At 43.8% G+C, this 22,972-nt stretch overlaps 1 protein-coding gene across 1 annotated transcript in view; it reads right to left on the reverse strand.

Moving 5' to 3' along the window:
- The window catches only part of ZBTB20 (zinc finger and BTB domain containing 20), a 48,369-nt gene extending 42,931 nt beyond the window's left edge, over positions 1-5,438 (reverse strand). Inside the window, exon 1 of the mRNA XM_016200239.2 lies at positions 5,255-5,438. The gene's annotated coding sequence lies outside the window, so the exon portion shown is untranslated. The remainder of the gene's footprint in view (positions 1-5,254) is intronic.
- Between the last annotated feature and the right edge of the window lie 17,534 nt (positions 5,439-22,972).

A 22,972-nucleotide genomic window follows, 5' to 3' on the forward strand; every position in this document is an offset into this window, starting at 1 on the left:
GGAAGGTTTTACACTGAATCAGCTTTCTGATTGGAAACTTTCTGAGCACGCAGTCAGATGTGCCAAAGAGGCCTTCAAACGTGCTTGAGCGGTTTTCACTCACGCAGACACTCGTTCACACGTACAGACAGCCCGAGTGAAAGCAAATCGGAGCCCTGTGAAACCGAAGTGTCTTTCTCAGAGGTTAACTACCACATGCAACCAAACTGAGCAAAAAGAAACGTTGACAGGAGAGGTAATGAATAAATAGCAAGAACAGAGGCTCAGGCTCTTCGTGGGCTTGTTCCCCTTAAAGTTGTACCTGAGTTCAAGCTGCACATCCTTTTGGTAAAAGTCTATCTCACTCAGTTTCAAGTAAGTGCTCGAGCATCTGCATTTTTCAACACTGCACCTTGGAGTCCTGCTACCCATTCCTTTTACTCTCAAACTTGCTCAAACGGTGATTTGGAAGCACTTCCTTCTCCAACACAAATAGGTCAAGGAGATTCTAATCTAAAGGAAGAACAAAACACTGCTCTCTAAATTGGGGGTTTTTCAGCAAAACCCGTTTCTTACTTGATTCCCTACAATTTTTCTTTTCCAGTTTGAACAGAAACTGCGAAGTTGTTACAGAGTAAAATAACTTCTTCAGCCTGAAGTCTGAGGAGTTATTACAGAGTAAACTCACTCCCCCACTGGGCATGCCCGGAATTCAGGGGGAAATCTGCTTTCAAGTTGTTCTATGGCCCCGGACCAGATGCTCTCAGGTGGCCAGGAACCTTAGTCTACACCCACTTAGCAGATTTCTGGCTCTCTATCAGGGACTAAGAGGTCTATTTGCAGAAATGAATCATTTCCTTCTAAATATCCCTTCCCCTATTTACATGCTTGCATATCCCTTCCATTTTGTTTTCCCCCTACAGCTTTACTAAGGGAATTAATTATCCAGAAGAACAGGAACATACAGTAAGTACATCTGAGATACAGGATGAGACGCAGTATGTCATCTATTAGGCCTGGCTAAGACCAGCAGCTGATGCTAAATGGGAAGGAACATGCACCAAATGTTTTTTAATCACAAAGTTAGTAATTAATTGCTCTTTAAAATACATTTTATGCTTCTTTCTGTCTGTGTACATGAAATGCACATTTATTACATGCCAAAAATTACAACATTATGGTTTAAATGTGACTGGCACGGAAGTCCGGAAATCAGAGTTAATGTTCCCACAGCAACTTTAATTCTGTCCGTGTGCACATGCAGGGCTGTAATAGCCTCCGTTCCAGGATCATGCATATAGATGGTCGGGGAGGGCGGCTAACGACCCATATCCTCAACTGTAGTTACAGGAAGAAAACAAAGGATATAAGCTGTGCTCCTTTCCACGTATGTGGATAAAAACAATGTCCCTGTGCCCAGTGTTGTGTAATCAGGGATGAAAGAATCTGCTGTGAGGCCGGCACTTAGGGGGACAGTTTCTGTTGCTGTGGGAACCTGAACTTTGCATTTCCTGACTTTGGGGTAATTAAAATGTCAGCCTTAATGTGGCATTAATGGAGTTTGCCATAAAAAATCCTCTTTGTTTTGTTCTCTAAAAAAAAATTGCTTAGAAGTTCAAACTGAACCAAGTGTACTAAAAATTTTAATCTCGGGGACTTGGACGGCTGAAGCAAAGGGTTGGGGTGGGGGGAGGCCAGCGAAGGTGGATGGCAGGAGAGAGAGAGGGACGAGCCCAGCAGTCTCCTCACCAGTGCTCAGCCCCAGCAGAGTCATGCTACCTACAGAGCTAAAGTTAAACCCACCCACACAACAGTTTGGTAATGTGTAAAGGTTAAATTAAAAATAAATAAAAACTGTTAACGCGTAAGTGCATCTTGGCAAGGACACGCAAAAATAAGACAGTCTGATGAGACTGGTGCAAAACATGGAAGGTAAGTAACCACGGATGTCGGCTCCCAACGAAAGAAAGACAACGGGATTGGCAAGTCTACAGCCAAAGGCAGGGAGGACTGCCCAAGGGGAAGAGGCGCTCCTCCATTCCCCGCAAGGGAAGGCTTATTCTGGGGAAACTGATATGGGAGAAATCTGCAAGTAGAAGGTCAGGTTGCCTCTGTCACGGGTACGTGGCTGTGATGGGCAATAGCACGAGGTGAGCCTCATCTGCTCTCCTGAGTGGCTTAGTCCTGCTTCAGCATCTGAGGGGACAGCCTGGCTCAGCTCACCCTCAGCCTGTCCAGTGGGGAACTGTCCTGTCAGACACCTCGGGGCCTTGTACCCATTTCAGAACTCATCCCAATGCCTTCCACTGGCATCATCTGAGTCTGTTTGAGGTGACAAGCTAGGAGGTCATGGGGGAATATTACTAAAAGAAACTGATAGTGTGTGAGCTGCAAAGCAGCACACATCTCTGTAGTGATACCAACCTCATCATCTCACAAAGGAAAGCACTCCTCAACCATAATCCTTCTTGGTTTGAACACTGCTGGGATCTGTGGCTGAATGTGAAGTGGACCCGCAGGTTAAATAGTCAATTGGGAACTCAAGGGGTCTGACTTATCCTCTTTGCTCTATGATTTGGCCTGTCCCCTTCAGAGGCAACAACACTGTGGCTCACCCATCCTTACCAGTTCATATTCAGAGCTGACTTTTCTTCTGTCGGGACATTTATATGTCGTGTTTTATAACCCACTCACCAAAATGAGTAGTTGCACATTTTCAAGATGCCCGTTTACAGCCTGGAATGCCATCTCTGGGCTTGGAACAGAGAATGCGGGCTGCCACAGCAAGAGCAAGGTCACAGACGTCCCTCAGTATCTGAATGCGCTAACTACTGAGAAAGTCATTCATCTACTTGTCAGTTTTCTCATCTGTAAACTGGGAAGAATTATACTGACTGACAGGAAATGGGCATTAAGGCATGATTAAGAATAATTTTGCTAAACACAGGACAAATGAAAAGGTGCTGTAAAAATTCAGGCACTTGTGAGAGCCTTGAAGACAACACCCTGGTGGAAGGTTTCTGAAGGGAAAGAGACTAACAAGTCATGGGCACTGTTTTTAAATGCTCCAAATCTGTTAGTTCTAAATAGGAACTGAATATGTTACCTTAAAGAAATTAGGCTTTTAAATTAATCTATGGTAAGAATGACATTTGAAAGTAAAAAAGAAAAGAAAAAAAATCCTCTTGAATGCAAGAAGAGCATCCAAAAAATTTAACAGCTTAAAATAAACCTCTTTCCTATCTTCTCTTAAGCAATCTCCAAATGGCCATATTTCTGTGAATCTTTCCTAAAAACAATTCTCTTTTAAGTGTAAGCTCAAATCAGGACAAACCACAATCAGAATATACTTGGAGAAGAGTACAATCAATTTAAACAACAGGTTGGAGCAGAGAAGACTTTCACCTCTTAATGGCAAAATCAAAATGACTTTTGAAACAGCTCGAGATTAGGTTTCCCCTCTCTATCTGGACACCCTGCTGCCTGGCTTCATCCCTGAGGAGCGGCGGCACCGTGCTTATATAGTTCCTTGCACATGTTCCATGCTAACGCCAAGGCCTGGTTAGAGGATGCTTATGGTAAAGTACAATCAAGGAAGCCCAGTGCTTCTTCTAGTCAGAAAAACACTTTGCTGCAACAGGGGATTTCTGGGCTAAGGCCATTCTATGTAATCTTCCCCATAAGGTGTGGCAGAAAGCCAGGCGGTGAAGGTCTGCATGCAGGGGCTCCAGGCCCATCTCCACAGGAACAGGCTACTTTCCTGGTAGGAAGGGACAGTGTGCACATGTCTACGGGCACCACGCCACGCTGTTTTCCAATTCTTTCTGTAATTACTATTTGAGCTGGAGACTGCCAGGCAAGAAAGGCCAAGGATGTTCCTATGACAATGGCCCGCAGAACACAGTCCCTGCTCTGACCCCCCAGGTTTCTCCAGAAAAGTAGCAACTTTGTACAAATTACACAAACGGTAGAGATTTGGATCTCCCTATTCTTGTTTCATTTTCTAGGGTCAGCTGGAATGTGGTCTCAGCCCAACCACGAACAGAGCAATCTTCCTTCACCCCAACCCCAACCCTTGGGTCTTGTTCCTCTATCTAGACTATTATGATGAATTGAGGAGGGAATGCAATCTCCCAGACTCATTCACCTCTTTCCCTCTTTGTAGAGTTTTACATTTGTTTTGCCAGAATAACAACACTAGGAAATTTAGAACCTCATTTCCTAATTAATAATTTTTGTCTTTGTGAACAGAATAAATGGAGTCCTTTTTTTTTTTTACATAAAAGTTTTCTTGGTCAGTCTATAGAAGAATATGCCAGCTCTTTACCTGTTACCAGATTTCCTTTACGGAGATGAATTCAGAATAGTTGTTGGGTATCTCAAGACTAAAAGGAATATTCTTTCAGATTGGACCCCAAACTTTTCCCATTCTTTTCCTTTGTTATCACATGTATTTCTTTCTCTCTGAAGTACTGGGTTACGTTTCAGAAAGAGAAAAAGAATCTCCTAAGTGTGATTTATCAACTTCCTTAAAATAGAATTTAAAGAAGTGACTCCCAGATTAGTGGGAAGACAGCAAAAATAAACAGCAATGAAAAGATTTCAATAGCGACGATCTCATTAAGCTGCCCATTTCCAAATTTAGCCCGTAGGCAGTTTTTTTAATTAAAAAATATTTTTAACCTGAGTTCTTATTGGCTACGTGAAGTCTGGGTGGCTTCTGAATTCTTGGAAGCCATTCTCTGTTCTTCTGTAAATTTATGCTATCCTTTAACCACTTCAAAATAAATTAAAAACTGGAAAGACAGAAATTCAGCCAAGCTACATGAGACTCCAACAACTAATGCAAAGCTGATCTGTGTTATGTAATTTCAAAACTGGATGCTTCCTAGCATCTAACTGGCCTTATGAGGTCCATATTTGGCTGCTCAATTAAGTCACGGTGGAAGAGCCGTTATTCTGATCGTGGGGGCAAAAGAAGGGTTAGAAAGCAGCAATGCAACTTCCCAGATTCTTCTTCTGAGTTAATGTTACGAATGGGAATGTGGTTTTTGTGTGATTAATCAGCCTTTTGAGGCCACGTGCCTGGTCACCTGGTTTTAACACTCCAGCTTTGAAAAGAGAGATGTTGGCTGAATCAAAATGGTGGTGAGTTACTTTTGGCTACTTCAGAAGACAATGGAAACGGCCCGCTCTGGAGGCCAGCAGGCCCGAAGCCGGGGGGAAGCCTGCTCCACGCGGCGCGGAGGCACCGTCACCTCGCTGGTGTACTCACAATCAGATGACCCGGTGTGAGCGTGAGAGTTTGTCAGTGAATGTGTTGAGTGGATGAGGGCTGGGTCTGGAGACAAAACAGCTTCGAAGTTCAGGCAGGGAAGGCCCGGCTTGGCTCTGGGTCCGCCCGGCTGAGTAATCTCATTCTCCTCAGATGCCTTCTGGTTTTCAGCTGTCTTGGGTTTCTTCCTGAAAATAAACAAAGGGCCCTTTGAAGGAACTGACTGCATATTTGGGAAAAGGCATTTTTAGAATCTGTTAAAGATAACTTGATTTTTTTTTTCTGAGGGGGGATGGGAGGGAGTCCAGTATGTCCCTTGTTTTAAAACAAGCTGATTCTTGTTTTTTTTTTTCCTTTCCCTCCAGTAATGGCCTAACTGGGAACACATGAAAGCATATGGGCCAAGCAAACAGCACCACATTTGGACTCTGTTGGCTGTATAAAAAGACCCTGTCCCAGAACTTTAGACAGCTTGAGCTACGTATGGCTGACATTATCCAAGAAAGCATCCTTTTTCCCCCCTTAAGAGTTTTAACATGGTCTGGAAAAATACTAGTTGAGGTTTACCGTTCTAGCATTTGTCAGGAAGCTTAGAGACAGGACCCGTGGAGTAATGGGAGGAGCACTGGACTGGGAGTCAGGAGACTTGAGCTATGGTACTAGCTGTGCCTCTAACTTGCTGTGTGGCCTTGGGCACCTCACTTCACCTCTCTGGGCTTCAGTTTCCTCATCTGTAAAATAAAGGGCTTGGATTAGAAGGCCTTAAAGGTTCCTTCCAGCTTTAATTTCTGTTCATGGAACACATTATGAACACTCAACTTTCTTGCAGTTTTATTAGATTTTGTTTTTGATCAACACATAATTTCCAATCACCAGTAGGTAGAGGGAAGGTGTCACATAGATATCCTCTATTCCAAACTCATTACTCATCCAAAGCTTAAGATTTCCTTTGTTGTTTTGATTTAGTGCATGACTCTCTCAAAAAAAATTTATTGATTTCAGAGAAGGGGAGGAGAGAGAGAGAGAGAGACCGATTTGTTGTTCCACTTATTTATGCATTCACTGGTTGATTCTTGTATGTGCCCTGAGGATTGAACCTGCAAACTTGGCATACTGGGATGACATTCCAACCAGCTGAGCAACCTGGCCAGGGCTTTGTGACTCTTGAGTAGAGGAGTATGACTATGTGTCTGCGATGTGATGAAAAGATAGGCAAAGGGAATCAGAAAGTAATTATTACTACTGTTATTTGGGGTCAAGAATAGGAAGTAAAAGAGCTCAGCTATTGGTCAGGTCCAGTCTTCTCTCCCTTGGACAATACAACTGATATAAATGAATAAATCCTTAGCTTAGACACACGTGCCCGAGGCCTCAGCTGAACTGGATTCTTAATCATACTCTGAAGATTCTTCCCAATTTCCTTGGCTCTGTGACCTTTACTATCATTATATGCACAGTGACCAGAGAAAGTGCTTTATTTTATTTTTTGTTAGAGGATTACGTGTGGGAGACTTTGCCGTAAGTAGATCTGTTTCCATGTTTAGTAGTCTGTTTCCATGCCTTCCTTATTTCTATAAGCATGGCGATGGGCTTGTTACTCTGAACACTTTCTATTGGGATCGTTGTTCGGGGTAGTTAAATCTGTCCTCACAGAATGTGGCGTTATAATTAGCATGCCGTGTTTCCGGTCCAATAGGTTATGAAATAAACTCTGCTTTTTCAGAAGGCAGGAGGCAGAGATGGCAGGTAAAGATGAAAAGAGCGGGAAAGCTTTTAAATGGAGGAAGCCAATATAAAAGAAGAAACAAACTGTAATGCTTTACCTACTGTTTGTTGAGCAGGTGACTGTGGAGCTAACCCCCAAATTCTGAGTGTCTACATGGACCTGTAAAGACCTGGTGTCTGGTTTTCAGTTTATTGAGGTCCCCAAGATAAAAATTTCTGGGGCTCAACTCCTTCCCCCCCCACCCTATGAAAACCAGCGCCTCCTCTAAGGTCCTTATTTCTATCACTGTAGTCTGTCACCAGGCTGGAAACTCAGGGCTACACACCTTCCTCTGCTTTAACGTCAATTCATCAAGTCCCGACAATTCTGCTTCCTTTATATTTTTCGCATCCATTTTCCTTTCCATTCCATTGCAATCACCTGAACACTTTATTTGGACCGTTATTGACTTTCTGGCTCTCCATGCACCTTCACTCCTAGTCCCACCTCTTTGCACGCACTAACTCCGAGGCGACCACGTTGGCCCTCAGGTGAGCTCCGCATCTGTTCTAGCTTAGCTTGCATGCCCTGCTTGCTGGCCACCCTGAACTCTCAGATTTCGTGAATATTTCCAGGACATCCTGGGGAATCTTCCATTCTTGCTCAAGTTATTTCTCTTGCTTTGAATGCCCTTTTTTCAACTCCATCTTATAACTGTCTTGATTTCTCTCTGCCAGATAGGACTTCTCTTTCTCAAATTCTCCTCCCTCCCATCTTTCTCTGAAACCCCAAAACACTTTTTCCTTCTTTTCTTTTACTTGCTAAATTTTGTTTCAATGCTGGCTATTTACGTGCTTATCCCTCCTCTAGGACACTAAACTCTCTGAGGGTAAGGAAATGTCCTTGTTATTTTTGAATTCCCTGTGTCCATGCACTCTCCCCTTTCCCTCCCCTCCCACCATTCATTTATTCACGTATTCATTTTCCAAATACTTGTTATGTGGCTCTGGTGTGCGGACAGTAAAACAAGCCTGGCTTCTGCCGTCTAGTGTATTCAGCTACGCCAAACAGCTTAGACATAACTGTCCTTCAATATATGCTTGTTGACAGAATGGCATGGAGCAGAAATTAAAGTATATTTTGAGGATAGTCATAGTCTGAATCCCAATTAAGTTTGCTACTTTTTATGCAGCCGTGAAACCTACCTTGAGTGGCCACTTTTACTTTGAATCCACGAAGGGCACTTGGTAAGAGCAGGGTCATTTTGCTCACTAAAGTCAGGCTGATCCTCATGATTCATTTACATACAGGGATGGGACACTAATGACACATATCACTTAACAGAAAAAAAGTACTTATCTCTGCTGCTCTTAGACATACCCAGGCTAGTTTCAGATGTGCGCCATAGGAAATTAAGGAAGCCTTCTCTCAAACATGAGCGCATGGCCAACATCGCTCTTTTATTTTTACAATGGCACAAACTGTATTGTTCTTTATACAAATGCCCTTGCTTCCTCCCCTAGATTTGATCCTGCGTCCTACGTGACCTCTTGCACCACACCCTCCTGCTTGTTAGCTCAGGGGTCACCTTTGGGAACATTCACAGCACAGAGGCATTGGAGACACCTCTAAGAACAGGAAATGCTGACAACTCAACCTTAACTGGTTTGTACCCTGACTTGTCCAATATCACTTTATTTGTCCTTATGTCACTGGGCTGTTTCCCAGCTGCACATATACAGAGAGTCACTCAGTGTTCTTAGAAGCAATTAATTCCCTATCTCACCTTCTCTTTTAGTCCTTTGGACTTCTTTTACCAGAGTTGAGAAAAGGTATAGCCTCAGTCTACGTCTAAAAAGGTACAGCCTCAGTCTCTGTCTACAAGGCACAGATGGGTTATTTGTGACCCCGTTTTTGCAGTTTATAGTTTGTTAAGGAAGAAAGAGCAAGTCCTATAGTAATTAACTGAAAATACCTTCTTTGGTTGTGTAAACAGAATTACACAAAAATGGCACATCTGAGGACCAGTCCCTCCGAGCCTCCGTGGCTGTGCATTGCTCCCTGGGGCCTTTAGAGGGCAGCAGCACACTGGCTGACTCCAGGCAGCATTTCCGAGGCGATCTCCCCACCAGACCAGAACCTTCTTCCTGGTCACCATGCCAAAGGTTGGTTTGCCAAGCTCTGGCCGCTCAGCCTCTTTCTTTCTTTTCAGTCTGTGTTCTCTCTCTGTCTCTCTCTCTGTCTCTCTCCCTCTCTCTCTTTTTCTCTCCCCCCCCCCCACTCCCCTTCCCTCCCTCCTTCCCTCTCAGTGTCAAAATTATACACTCTGATGAAGTCGCCCCTCAACCGGAAAATGAAAGCTCCAATGAAAGTTAGACAAGCCAACAACAACAAAGGAAGAAACTGGGAGAAAGGGGAAAGGGGGCTGGTGAGGGGGAAGGATTTAAGAACAAGAAAAGGGCAGATGTTTCGTAAATATATGCAAAGCAAAACTGGGTGTACCCTGAGCACTTCCACCGAGAAACAGACCAATCATTGTGCACTTCCTCCTGCCACACTGGCGGGAGCTCTGCATTCAAAATGGAAAAAAAAAAGTGTGGCCACAGGCACCTGCCTTTCAACGGTTAGTTCTGACATTCTGACCGAGTGTCTCCCAATTGTCCAACGAGAACAAAACCATTTTCATCTCCCCACTGCAGACATTTCTGTTACGAGAAAGAGACTGCTTCAAGAGCTGGGAAGGCGTTTTAAGGTGACTGGCAGCTGGGTCAGCCAGCGGGACCTTCTGGTTTTTAACTCTCATTGTGCTGGCCCTGGCAACAAGTCTTGGGCTGAAACATAGCAGTGAGAGAGGCTGTGGGTGATGTTGGCTCTTTCCTTCCTAGACCATATTGTATGTGGAAAGAAATATGCATTAAAACACACTGATGAGATGTAGGTATCATGCATGGGAAATTAACCAGATCGGTGGCATTTGATGATACATTTCGCACGTCTTTGCACATACTGCACACATACAGTGATGGTCGTGCTTTCTGCAACATATGGAAAATAAATATTTTATCTGTGTGAGCTCTTATCAGTCTCCAGGGTGTGTGGAGAGGAGAGTGCTCTCTTCTATCTCCCTCTCCCAATTTTCTCTCCTCACTGGCTCCCCCACTCTCCGGCACATTAGCATGCCTTCCACTCATCAGTCTGCTTGGAGAGGAAAGAATTAGTGAGAACCTCCTTCTGATGAATAATTACTCAGTCATTAGATCATGATAATTTAGGCCAATGATCCCCTCACCCCCAATCTTTTTGAACTGGTAACCATTTCTTTACTCTCCTTCCCAACAGTACATTGGGGATGGGAGCAAAGGGCAGGTGGTTAATAAACCACCCCAACGAGGGCTGGTGGCAGGAGTGAGTTCCACCATCTAGTAGCTGTGTGCTCTAGACAGACCACTCTGCTTCTCTGGGCCTCAGTTTCCTCATCTGTAAAGTAGAAATAGTAATACCTGCCTTCAAGGGCTGATGTGAGAATTAAATGAGATAATTCATTCAAGTGACTGGCATAGTCCTGGCACATGGTCAGTGCCCGATGATGGTAGCTCCTTTCACAGAGAGCATAATTTCTGTGGTTTCTGTCAGTTCAGCTATAATTGGGCACTTCCTTTATCTTAGTAATCTTTTTTAATATCTGGATTTGGGCAGAGGCAAACAGACTGTAATTGGAGCAAAGATGGAAAGAATGCTGGGACAAGCAATCTTGTCTTGAGCACTTTGATCTGACTGTATTACCCTCCTGACACCTTCTTTCTGTTCAAGTTTGTCACTGCTGCTGCTACACCAAGAGCTCCTCTTGACCATGAGGGTCAAATAAGCTACACTTGGCCTGCAGAAGCCCATCAAACCTGAGCATGACTGTCTATTCATGAAATCCAACCTCAGGAGCTCTCTCTTATCATGAGTTCTTACAATTTATTCTTTCACTACTTGGTCTAATGTTCTCAGATCAATTTAAGATGTTTTTGTGATTAAAACATTTTTACTCTCCCAATTTTTTTTACATTCTTGGCAAGGCTGAGTTATAATGTTTTTCAGTGTGTATCTCCCCCACTGTATCAGTCAGGGTCCTGGCAAGAAACAGATGGCACACTCAAAGGTCTTAGCTGAAGAGTGTCTAATGAAAGGACTGTATACTGAGGTTTAGGTGAGGTTAAGGGGCCCTCAGGGGATGGTGCAGCATCAGGGACTAGCAGCAGTGGAAAGCTGTTAAGTCTCAGCTTTGAACTGTTAAACCAAAGGAGCAAGGGAAGGCATGGTGTTTTCTAAGTCAAGTCTGAACTGGAGTTGGGAAGGGGGCTGGAATAATAGATGCTGTGACCTCACTCTCCTCCCACTCTCACATCTCTTGCTGTCGTCTCCTTTAGGCCAGAGTCAAAGGGAAGCCAGAGGAGAAGACAGCTGGGCAACGGAGTCCAGATAGGTCAGCCTCCTGGGCCACAAATCAGGGCAGAGAATGTTCCTGGGGTTTTGTGTGTGTCTGTTGGGGGTGGTAGGAGACTAATAGGAATATCTATTCTTTCTCTCTCCATTTCTTCACTCTTTTCCTCTCAAGTTTACTTTTTGGAAGGAAAGACACAGCAAAATAAAATGAAATCAGTTCCCTTTTAGCATCCACATACCTATTTTGTCTACTTGTCATTTATGGAGAAGAAAACCAAATGTAAGCTCCATGAGAGCAGCTGTTTTTGTTTGTTTGCTGCCATAACTCTAGTGGCTAGAAGAGTGCCTGGCACATAGTAGATGTCCAGTAAATTTTAGTTGACCAAGTAAACACACCTCTGCTATGCCAGACACCACATGTACATTCTCTCATTTAATTTTCACAACAGTCCAGGTAAGTGGGCAGGGCCACTGGGCACGGTTGTCCAGGTGGTGTGGGAGTGGGTAGATTTTAAATCTAACACTTGCCCCCTTCCTATAGACCTCTAAGCCTTGAGACCTGGCCAAGGGCATTGTCAACCCACAGAAAGGGACAAAGTTTTATAATCAGTCCATATTTTTATGCTTCAATCACCTTATTGCTTTTTGTACCTAGCAAGTATTTTAAGTTTTATTATTACTTCTCTTTCATATATGAGGGAGCTTAGTTTCTGAAAAGCAGAGGCTGTGAGGATTAGACCCAATCTGTCCATTCTCTAGGCCCTGTGAAATGTGAAAGCAGGCACTGGCTTTCAACTCAAGTGAAATACTTCCAGTGGCAGAACCAGATGCTCACTTGGGGGCTGCCAGTGATTTTCAGGAAAACTCAGGTCCATATTTCTGGGTCTGGGTTCTCAGCAGCACAGGAAGGTGGGTGTGGTGGACTCTTTCCTCTCCCAAAGGATACAGAAACCTTGAAACCTGTCTGCACCCTAGTACAGCTGTGCCATCTGCACCAGTACAGTTAGTCTGTGATGAAGAAATATTCGAAAATCACCCAGATGTGGGAATTCTAAGGCCTTTGAACTTAAGGATGAATGAAGGTGTTCACACAAGTACGTTCCTTGCACAGGTATGAAATGAAGAAATTCTGCTTGATCTCATGTCATGTCTTCAGTCCCCAGTCACCTGACCCCACTGTACTGTAGAGCCTGTGACAGTTCCTGTCTCCATTCCGGCAGGTCGGCCTGCCTGTCACCTACACATCCACTACCATCCATTACAATTCAGGTGGCAAAGCACTTAAGATAAAAAGCAACACGAAACAAAACAAAAACTCTGGCTTTATCCCTTTGGGTTTGACTTTTGCCAGAATAGTTAAAGACATAGAAAATATAAATGTGAAGGTCCTACCTGAAGCCTAAGATGGGTGTTAGCCTCCCAGGTTTAACATTTTCTAGTAACAGAGATGTCTGGAAAATACTATCCCATTACCTACCTCTTATCAAATAGGAAAACTTATGAATACGACACAAAGAATGAGCTTTTGTTTTAAAATGTGTAATTAAGTTATTTTGCATGCATAGCCTCTAAATAACTTAAATTCCTGGCTTTTCTAGTAAAAAACACACACACCAAAAAACCCTAAATATTCATTTGCCACTTTTAGCAATGATTAATGAATACGTGATCTCAATCTTTCACCAGTGTCTTCCTATAGGCATCCCAGCTCCTACCCCAACTTATTTCTGCACCTTGACTTGCAAAGGTGTACTTCTGCAAAAATGCCTGTTAGGGAGGGAACTAAACCATGTACACAGAGCTAGGCGTTCAGAGGCAGAGCTGAGCTGGATACAGTGGCTGAGAGCTGTGGCTGAAGGAGCCCAGAGCCCCACAGGGCTGCTGTTGGTCCCCTAGAGCAGCAAGGAGGCAACAGCACAGGCACAGAGATGCAGCTCAGACAACAGGCAGAAATGGGAGAGGGAAGCAGGCTCCCGGATTTGACCGGGGCGGCATGAAATGACAAGCTCCGGTGAGGTTCAGCAGAGTGGCACAGTGGGGTGATGAGAGGCGAGCGAGCTGGGCAGGAGCTGCCCCTGCTTCAGGCAGAGGCGCAGGTGAGCAAGAGGAACAGCGCCTGGGCACGCACGGTGCGCTCCGGCCCAGCCCCGCGCAGCCACCTGGAGGGCAGAGTGCGCAGCGGCTGGAAACTGAGAACCTCTGCGGGCACCTCAGGGCTGCGTCTGATTACCTCGCTGCATCCAACAGATGAAGCCATCTAAAATTTCTTCTGCTTTTACAATTGTGCGGTTGTGTGTGTTTTTTTTTTTAATTAAACAAAGTGAACTAAGAGGACTTTCTTTGGAAGCATAATATACTCACAGTAGTTTCCAAATAAATGGTGTCACTCTTCAGGTAAATCACTCCAAGGCTTGGGCCTAGTGCAGATGTTCATTGGGGCAGGATACAGAGAGCGGCTGCATCTAGAAAACAAACAAAAATCAGGCTGTTAAATAAAGAGGTGACTGAGATTATTTGTTCTGATAGACTCAGAACAGTGGGACTTGGCTGAGAGGCTGGGTGTGCAAGTCTGCACCAGAGGCCGACAAGTCAGGGAAGGGGTCTGGAGAGGACGTTGTCCAGCCTTGGTTTTCAGTGTTTCTACCTGACGGCCTCTCTGGTCCCATAGCATCAGTAGCACCCTGGCAGTGCAGATGGAACTGATTTGTGGTTCTGAGTTGGAAGCCGAGGTGGAGGGTAAGGTGGGGGAAGAAGGGACAGTGTCCTCAACTTTGCCATAGCTGACTCTTCCTCCAGTGTTCTGATTCCACTGCAGTTTCTCCCTCTTTAGTGCTCAGCTCTTACTTACTTTCAAGATGCCCACTGACCTGGCCACGTTACTGAGCTCTTACCTTCTCTACACCCTGCACAACAAAGCCTCCATTTCCTCCATATCCTCTAACCTGTGGGGTTCAGCCTTAGGGGCTACAGCACTGACTACCACCTGTCTCAGAGCCTCGTGCTCAGAGGCCTTTTCCCAGGCCTTCCATCTTTGGCCACATTGGGCTCTCATCCCTTCTCATGGGGACCCTGCATTATTCTGACTTCCCTCCTACCTTCAGTTCTCCCTTCTGCCTCCCTTACTGGCTGGTCTTCTTTCTCCTGTTCCTAAATTTAGATATTCCTCAAGATTCTCTTCTTAGGCTTTGCCTCTACCCACCCTCCACGACCTCAACAATCACTTCTCCATAGAGAACACCCACATTGTTACCTTTGGTGTCTGCTTGTCTACAGAGCTCCAGACCAACCCTCTAAATAACTGCTGGTAATGGGCCCATTCATTCATTCATTCACTCAGTGTTTACACAGGCACTTGGAAAAGATGAATACACCATCATATAGTGCACAGGCATCTTGAATTCAGAAACTTTTAAACAGAACTTACTGCCTCTCCCTCAAAACATGTTCCTTCTGCAGCCTTCCCGTTCCCTGCCATTGGTACCATCTTCACCCAGTTACCTGGGCTTACAGCTGAGGAGTCATCTTTAACGCCTCCTTTTCTTTTGCCCCCCAAATCTAATCAGCTGCCAAGTTCTGTGGTTTTTACTCAGGCTATGCTTCCTGAATCAATACTTGCTTTCTATCACAACACTGATTTATCCGTTTACCGCCTGTTACGAGGATTTCTGTGAGAGCCCCTAACTGCCTTCACTTCCTCTAGATTCTCTTTACCATTGGCCCATCCTTCATAATCAATACTGCATTCATTTTTCTAAAGTACTATTCTCAACATAGCACTTCTTGGCTCTTTTGCTTACTTCTCAGTTTGGCATCCAAAGCGCCTGTAACATAGCCCCAACCTAATTTCCTACCCTTATCTCTGCAGTCCATTCTCTATCTCTGCAAAGTCCCACCCTTCCCCACCACGTGCATGGTGCTGCCTCCCTTTCCCAATGTCTACATATAGCTTCTTCAAGGGCCATCCAAATGCTGCTTCATTTATGCAGCATTTCCCAAAGGAAGGTGCCCTTCTTGAATCCTGAAGCACTTTTGCACTAAGTGCTTTGCATCTTCTATGGACTCTGATAATTATTTGTGTAGTTTATCTCCCCCCATAGGTGCCTTGAAGGCAGAGACAATTTTGACTTTGTATACCCTGTAGTATGCAATGCCCTGCACACAGGTTTGCGCTCAGCTGATGTCTGCTGAACCATATTTAAAAGGAAAAAAAAGATTCTTGCTTAGAGTCAAGGGAAACTGAGACTGAACTGGAAAGACCATAAAGCTCATCTACTCCAACCCCTCGTTTTTCAGATGAGATTAAAGGCACTGACTTGCTCAACGCCACATCCTTGTGACTGGCTGAGCAATGATAATTGATATAAAAGCTCACAAATCTCTAACTGTCTCTCAGTGCTTGCTCAGCACCAATAGGGCCCAGCAGACCATCAGCATTGACTAGACAAGAGAGAGCGAGGGGCTGGGAATACATCGCCTGCAAGAATATACTAGGTTCCAAAAAATAAGGAATTTTGTTTCACTTAATTCACTTCAATAAATGGAACACATAAATGTCTTTTTATAGTTAAATGATGTTTTAAAAATGAGGTGGATTTAAAGAACAAGGGAGCAAACCTTTCTAACATTACCAGCAGAAACAGTTATGACAATATTGTAAATACCACTGGGTAGTGATAAACTCAGGGTGAAAACCAGAATGAAGGAATTTCTCACGCTTTGCAAAAGCAGCGGGTTCAGCCACAGTTCTTGGTGGGAGCATGCCGCAGTAATTCATGACCTTATAGAAACACAGGCTACCAGCAGTTTTGCTATTAAGCCCCCTCAACACTTTTCAACCTCGCTTTGCCCGGTATTTATAACCTTAAATTTTTACTTACTTTTCTCCCACCAGATCACTAATTTACTTGTAGAAATATATGGATGACTGCTCCCAAGTCTATCTAATTTCCTTCCCTTGTTCTCTTCTTGTGGTAGAAGAAACATTGTTTAATCTCACCTCTATCCTCAAACAGAATCATTTTCTCTCACCCAAAGATGAAAATCTGAACCAAATATGCCGTGGGGGATAAGAGTGTTTACCCAGGTTAGGAAAACAGACTTTTCCAGGAGATCTCAGCAGCTTTTCTTTGGCCACAAAAACTCAGCCTTTCAACGGCAGCCTTCAGTAGCACAAGACTTCCCCTGACTCCCAGGTGAGCCCTCGACTCACTGGTACTCACCAGAAGAAAAACTTGGTACCATTAATTATACTCTTTTCAGCCAGTATGGTGGAGCCACGCTATGCCCTGAAATGTCCATTAACTCTCAACACCCCAGAAGCCACATAAACAGTAAACGAGGCTCAAGAGCTCTTCATGGTTCTGACTAGACCATCACACGCTGGACAGGTTATCAACACTTCACCAGACAGAGCAGCGGCGCCCCTTCTCCCCCGGGCAGCTACATTACAACGATAAAGGAAAGCACAGATCGATATGTCTAGTTCGCTGCAGTGAAACACTGCCTGGCGGCCTACACATCCACTGTGTAATTAGATGAGTGTACATTTTAAATATGCCTAGCATTTGATTTGAATTGTGCATTTTATAATTAAATGGAGGCATAATCTCTGTCCTCTAATCCAGCTCCTCTTTCCGAGCCCCACGTCCTGCTGTTATGATCTTCCTTTCATTTTTTTGGTAAATTGACACCTATCCCCTTCTTCTTTCCCCTCTGGCCGAGCACACACCTGAGGGTCTATTAATCAGAACTGCCGTGTGGCGTGTTATGTTTTATTGCTTAAAGGGTGGTTCTCCTCTTAAGAAAGATTCCATGAAAACGACTTCATGAAGTTTCACATTTATTCTTTTTCAATGACTTCCATATCCAATGTAGTCAGTTTTTAAGTCAAAAGATAATTCTGAGACGCTGCTGGGGCCACACAGTCTTCCCAGACTCAGGAAATACAGCTGTGCTCCCTGCCTCTTACATCATCACTGTAAATAAAGAATCTGCTCTTGGAACCCAGCTGGCAAGGCTCTTGCTGGTGTCAGAGGCAGGGACTGGGGGTCATTTCCATTCCAGCCTGTTTGTCGCTGACATCTCCGCAGCTCTGTCTTGGCTGCCCTTGGAGAGCAGAGCTGTTACGTAACACACTGCCACATATCACTGTGAGGAACTTCCTGCAGAGGTCTTATTTCAGTGTGACCCTTCCCATTCTTCAGAAGCTACACCAAGTCATTCTAAAATGACAGATGGGCCTTCATGACTAGAGCTTACAAAAATGATAATAGTGCCCTGGCCAGTGTGGCTCAGTTGGTTGGGTATTGTCCTGTGCACCGAAGGGTTGTAGGTTTGATTTCTGGTCAGGGCCCGTGCCCAGATTTCGGGCTCGATTCCCTGTAGGGGGCATGCAGGAGACAGCGATCAGTGTTTCCCTCTCCCTTCCTCTTTAAAAATCAATGAAAAAAAATCTTAAAAAAAGATAATAGTAACAATAATAGCTGCCATTTATTAGACCTCTAAATTTTGTCAGGGACTGCAGCAGGTACTTTTATGTAAATACATTCTCATTTAACCCTCACAACGTCATCCTGTAAGTGTTACCATACTCATTTTGATGAGAAAAAGTGAGGCTCAGAGAGCTCAAGTAACCACTCCAAGATTAGAAAGCTGTGGATAGTGAGGGCAGAATTCAAACCCAGGTCTTTCTGACTTTAAATCTTTCCTTTTTTCACTATATAGCAACTGTTCCAATGCAGCATGGACACGTTTCTAGTTACCACCATGATCTCATCGCAAGAAAGATGCTTATGCTGTTTCCATGATGACTCAGAGTCACTGAAAGAACTGAGAGCACAGACCTCAGGCAAAAGGACTCTTTCAGAAACTGTAAATATGTAAGGCTTCTTCCTAGCTCCTTCTTATCTGACGATGAGAACATTTATTAGACCTCTAAATTTATTAGGCCTCTCATCTACCTTACAGTTGCCTTCTCAAACTCTAATGGTCTGGGATGGAGTCTGTGATCCTGCATTTCTACGAGCTCCCAGGTGATGCTACTGACACTGGTCTGAGTACCACAGGTCTTATGTCTGACTCTCGCCTTCCCACTGAGGGTTGTGTTTGAAGGAGCAGGTCAAGCTGAATAACTTGGCTCATAGCTCACAAGGCTCGACTGGCTTCCGATTCTGGGCCAGTGTGTCAGGTCATCAGGCATTAGACAGAATTCAAGGAGTTTCCGGCATTGAGCACATTATGAAAAAAAATCATTTCTAGGTCCCCCAGGGCTTTCCTCCCCACATGGAAATTAAAATGATAATGTCTCTAACATGTAAAGTTCCTATTTTTTACATTATTGTTATTTTTAACAATAATTATCTGGTAATAATTCAAATAACACCTTTCCTCTGAGAAATTCAATGAGCTTTACTAACCTTAATTGTCTAACAGCAATTCCCAGGTGTAGATAAAGCTGTCTCAACGATCACAGCAAATTTAAAATTGTTCCACTTCCCTCCTCTCTTCATCCCAAATGTACTGATGAATTAGTGGTGAGGGGTTACTAATTGGCAAAGACCTTCTATTTCATAATTTAAGGTATAGGGAATTTCATAAAGCAAGGGTCAGTCCAAGAAATCATCAGCAGAGAAGTTGTGGGAAACAGAATGTTGGTGAGAGGAAAAAGTAAGGAGAGTTAAAAGGAGTAGGTGCTGAAAAAGAAAGTAAAATCACAGAACTAGCAGGATGGTCTTGGGTGAGTCATTCACCTCTAGGTGGCCCCGCTTTTTAATCAGTAGGAAAGGAGGTAGATTTTATGATTTTGAAGGCCCCTTAAAACTCTAATAGTCCCCTGAGCAGAAAGACATGGGAATTAAGTAACTCATCAACCTGTTAAACCATTAAACCTGTTAAAGGAATCTATTTGACTTTTAACTTTTTAACTAATTACCTAAAACGAATCCCCAAGTCTACATCACTAATCCCACCTCTCTGGAAACTGGTGAGAAACACATTTAATGAATAAGGCACCACAGGCATCATGGCCAGACAAACCACTCTGGAGTCCCAACCTCAGCTCTCCAAGGCTATGATAAATGTTTTACTTTCAAAAAACTTTAGCTCCTTAATTAACCACTAGTTAATACCCATGTCCAGAAGAAATACCTCTGATGGCTTGAAGGCCCCTGGGATGGCCCTGCCAATAGAAGGTCCCACTGTTTGTCACATTAAATCTATGTTAATTTTCTCCATAGAGACCTCTGGATTCCTCTTTGACAATTCACAAACTCTGCTAATAAGACTTGCACATCCCAGGAGCCTTAGCATTATCAGGTACAGTTGGTTCTTGTTTTTGAAATGAGAGCTCTTTGGGATCAGGTGAGCTATATACATATGTCTCAATATATACATACACATGAATATACACATATACGTATACATGTATACACATATGTATACATACGATGATGATGTTTCTGGTTTTAATGAATACCTGATGATAGAAACCCCTCTCTAAGTCATTTGACACTAAATGTTCCTGTTCAGGAAAGCCTGTCACAGGGTCTGGTTATAAAGTCATTTTAAACTGTGATGAGGATTCCAGCACGAGCACGATTTATGGTGCAGCATGTTATTAGTGTGTTATATCACAGGTATGTATATGTATATACGTGTGTGATATCTATCTATCTATCTATCTATCTATCTATCTATCTATCTATCTATCTATCTATATCTATTATCATCTGTCTATCATATATCTATATCTATATCTATATCTATATCTATATCTATATCTATATCTATATCTATATCATCTATATCTCTATATACACCTTGCCCCTTGCACTGGAAAAACATGTACCAAGAAGCATCGACATGGCATCACACCGGAGAACACACTGTCACTGTCTCCACAGGGATCGTCACTCCCCCTTTCCCGCTTTATCACATGAATCTGACTGTCATTAACGAAATGCTACTGTGTGGCAAGTATTGTGCTTTATTTCTTATACGCACCCTTTGGGGTGGGAATTATATTCTAATTTTATAAATGAGGAAACGGATGCTTAGGAAAGGTAAAGTTATTAGCCATAGATCACGAAGCCAGACGGTAGGTAGCAAGCAGGGATTAAAGCCAGGCTGTCATCGTAGTGCTCTACGTCTTGACCGACACCGAGCCTGTGGTCACTAAACCCCACGGACCTCCTGCCCTTCTCCTGTTTCTCTTCATTTGAGGCCCTCAGCAGAGGCTCATGCTGGGTTCTCCATCGTGGCCCTTGAATGCCTGCTTGAACCTGTTTCCATCCTTTCCCAAACCTTCTACACTTGCTTTATGTTTTCCCTCTCTGCTTTCATCGATACTCCAATCCAAAGGCACATTTCCATTTTTTTAAAACAGACCTTACAGCCACCTGCTCCAGCTACTTCTTAGCCCTCATTTTCATTTCAATTTACTCTCCCAAGACCTCATGTTTGACCTTAAGTGTTCCAACCCCAGCTTGAGAGCCCCTCTTCCTGAATGCCTAAGGAATCTGCTCTTTCCACTGGTCCCTGAGTAGGCCCCTGGTGGCTTCACTGGATGTCTCTGTTGAGTCTGACCAACCATTTTAACACTTCTCAATAACCCTCCAGATTTCCTTGATCCCTGACCTTCTATATACATGACCTCTTCTCATGTTCTTCACCCACGAATCCATATCAAAACTTACCATTCCCTCCCACCCTCAGTACGAAACCCTACACATGCATGCTACCTGAATTCTCATTCCTGCTTGGTGTCGTTTCCAAGTACAAGTCTACACTAGTTTTTCCTTAATATGTCCTATTTCACCAAGTTCCATTCTCTTTTTCAGCTGATGACCTCCCCTCCTCCATTAGTAAGAGGACCTTGACCATCCAGGGTGGTAAACTCATTGGCTCTCATCTCCTTCTCCAATATCTCTGAATTGTCATCATTTTGTTTCCTTAAGATATAGCTATACCTCTTCCCACATTCTCTTCCTGTCTTGGAGGTTATCTTCTCTACTTCTGACCTTTATCCTGCCCTTTGCTTCCATCAGCGATACCTTCTTCTCTGTAGCTGATGACGTATTCACTCATAATAGGGTGAGATTAATCGTCACAATATAGTGTTTGGCCTTGATCTTCAACGCCTGCCCTTCTAAATCTTTCCAGGTGGTATAGCTCAAAGTTCTATAGAACACTGGAACTTCAAGATGCACATCAAAAATAGTTCCTTGGTAAACAAATACAGGAAACATTACATACTGTATGTCCCTCTTGCAAACTCTTAATGCACATAAGAATATTAAAGGTGCTAAAGACCCTAGCATGGTTCACACTTATTGGATTACAGATCTCTCCCCTCGACCCCCACCCTTTTTAATGGAACTCTTATTAACCTTAGACTATACTTAAAACAAAGATGCTTTAATGGATTTTCCCTGGTTTCAACTCTTTAGCCTGGATATGTAAGTTCATTGAATCTATGTCAAATAAGCCCTCCCAGATTTCCTTTCCATCAATACTCCATTTGGTCTAAAGCAGTTAACTTATAGAGCACATTTTATCTCTGAGCCCCTGAACATACTATTTTGGCTGCTTGGAACATCTTTATCACCTTTTTCTCATCTAAGCCTTCCCCCCCCTTCCAGGCCGATATTAAATCATGTATCCCTTATGAAACTGTTTCTTGTGAAAATTGCTTCAGCCCATATAGACACCTGCCACTCATTTAAGCACTTAGATAAATGGCTATAGTTTAATGCCTGTTTTCTCTATCATTGGTGAGGCTGTAAATTCTCTAGGGCATGGACCTTGTTTTATAAACTACAGAAACTCCAGCACCTAAAGCAGCCCTTTATGCGTAGTATGGGGCTATAACCATGTTAATGGTTGCCACAGACAGAAATAGGTGACACTGGGCCCTGGTAGATCAGAACTTGCTTTCTGTAGCTATTGGCACAGTTTAGCATGTTGCAGGCTCGGGTGGAATGTACCACATCATTGGGAAGAAACACCACCCACCACTCCCATCATCGCTTCTGCAAATGGTAATGTGTGTGCTTGGGAGAGACGAAGGCTGCATGTAGAAAAGCAAAGCCAGCTCCATTCTCAGGTGAAAATAAGAATTTGCAGTAGCTACACCAAGTGGTGAGAAGCGTAGAATAATGTGGGAACATCAAAGGACTCATGAAAGCAACCACTGGAATACATGTCCCTCTGATGATAAGATCACCATTCATGATCACTGTGTCACGGTAACCTGATGAAAGAGGAAAGGCTGTTTTCCCGCTCAAGGAAGTCGGGGGCAGTCTTGTGCGAGGACCCACTGCCCATCCCTGTGCCTGGTACACAGAGGACGCAGCCGCAAGGTGCAGGGGGTGCTCTTGCCGTCCAGTCTGTTCCAACCTCTGCCTATGGGCCCGTCTGGAGAAGTCAAGGCAGCTTGGCCCATAGCACAGCCTGTAACCCCCAGGAGTAAATGTTTCTCTTTCCCGTAAAGCTCTTTAATGGCCACATCACATGAACACAGAGTAGGTGCATGTCTCAGGTGAGTGTGAAACATGTAGATATTAACAGGCTCTGAGTTTCTCAGA

The sequence above is a fragment of the Miniopterus natalensis genome, chromosome 6, assembly GCF_054644295.1.
Source record: "Miniopterus natalensis isolate mMinNat1 chromosome 6, mMinNat1.hap1, whole genome shotgun sequence".
NCBI classification, from domain to species: domain Eukaryota; kingdom Metazoa; phylum Chordata; class Mammalia; order Chiroptera; family Miniopteridae; genus Miniopterus; species Miniopterus natalensis.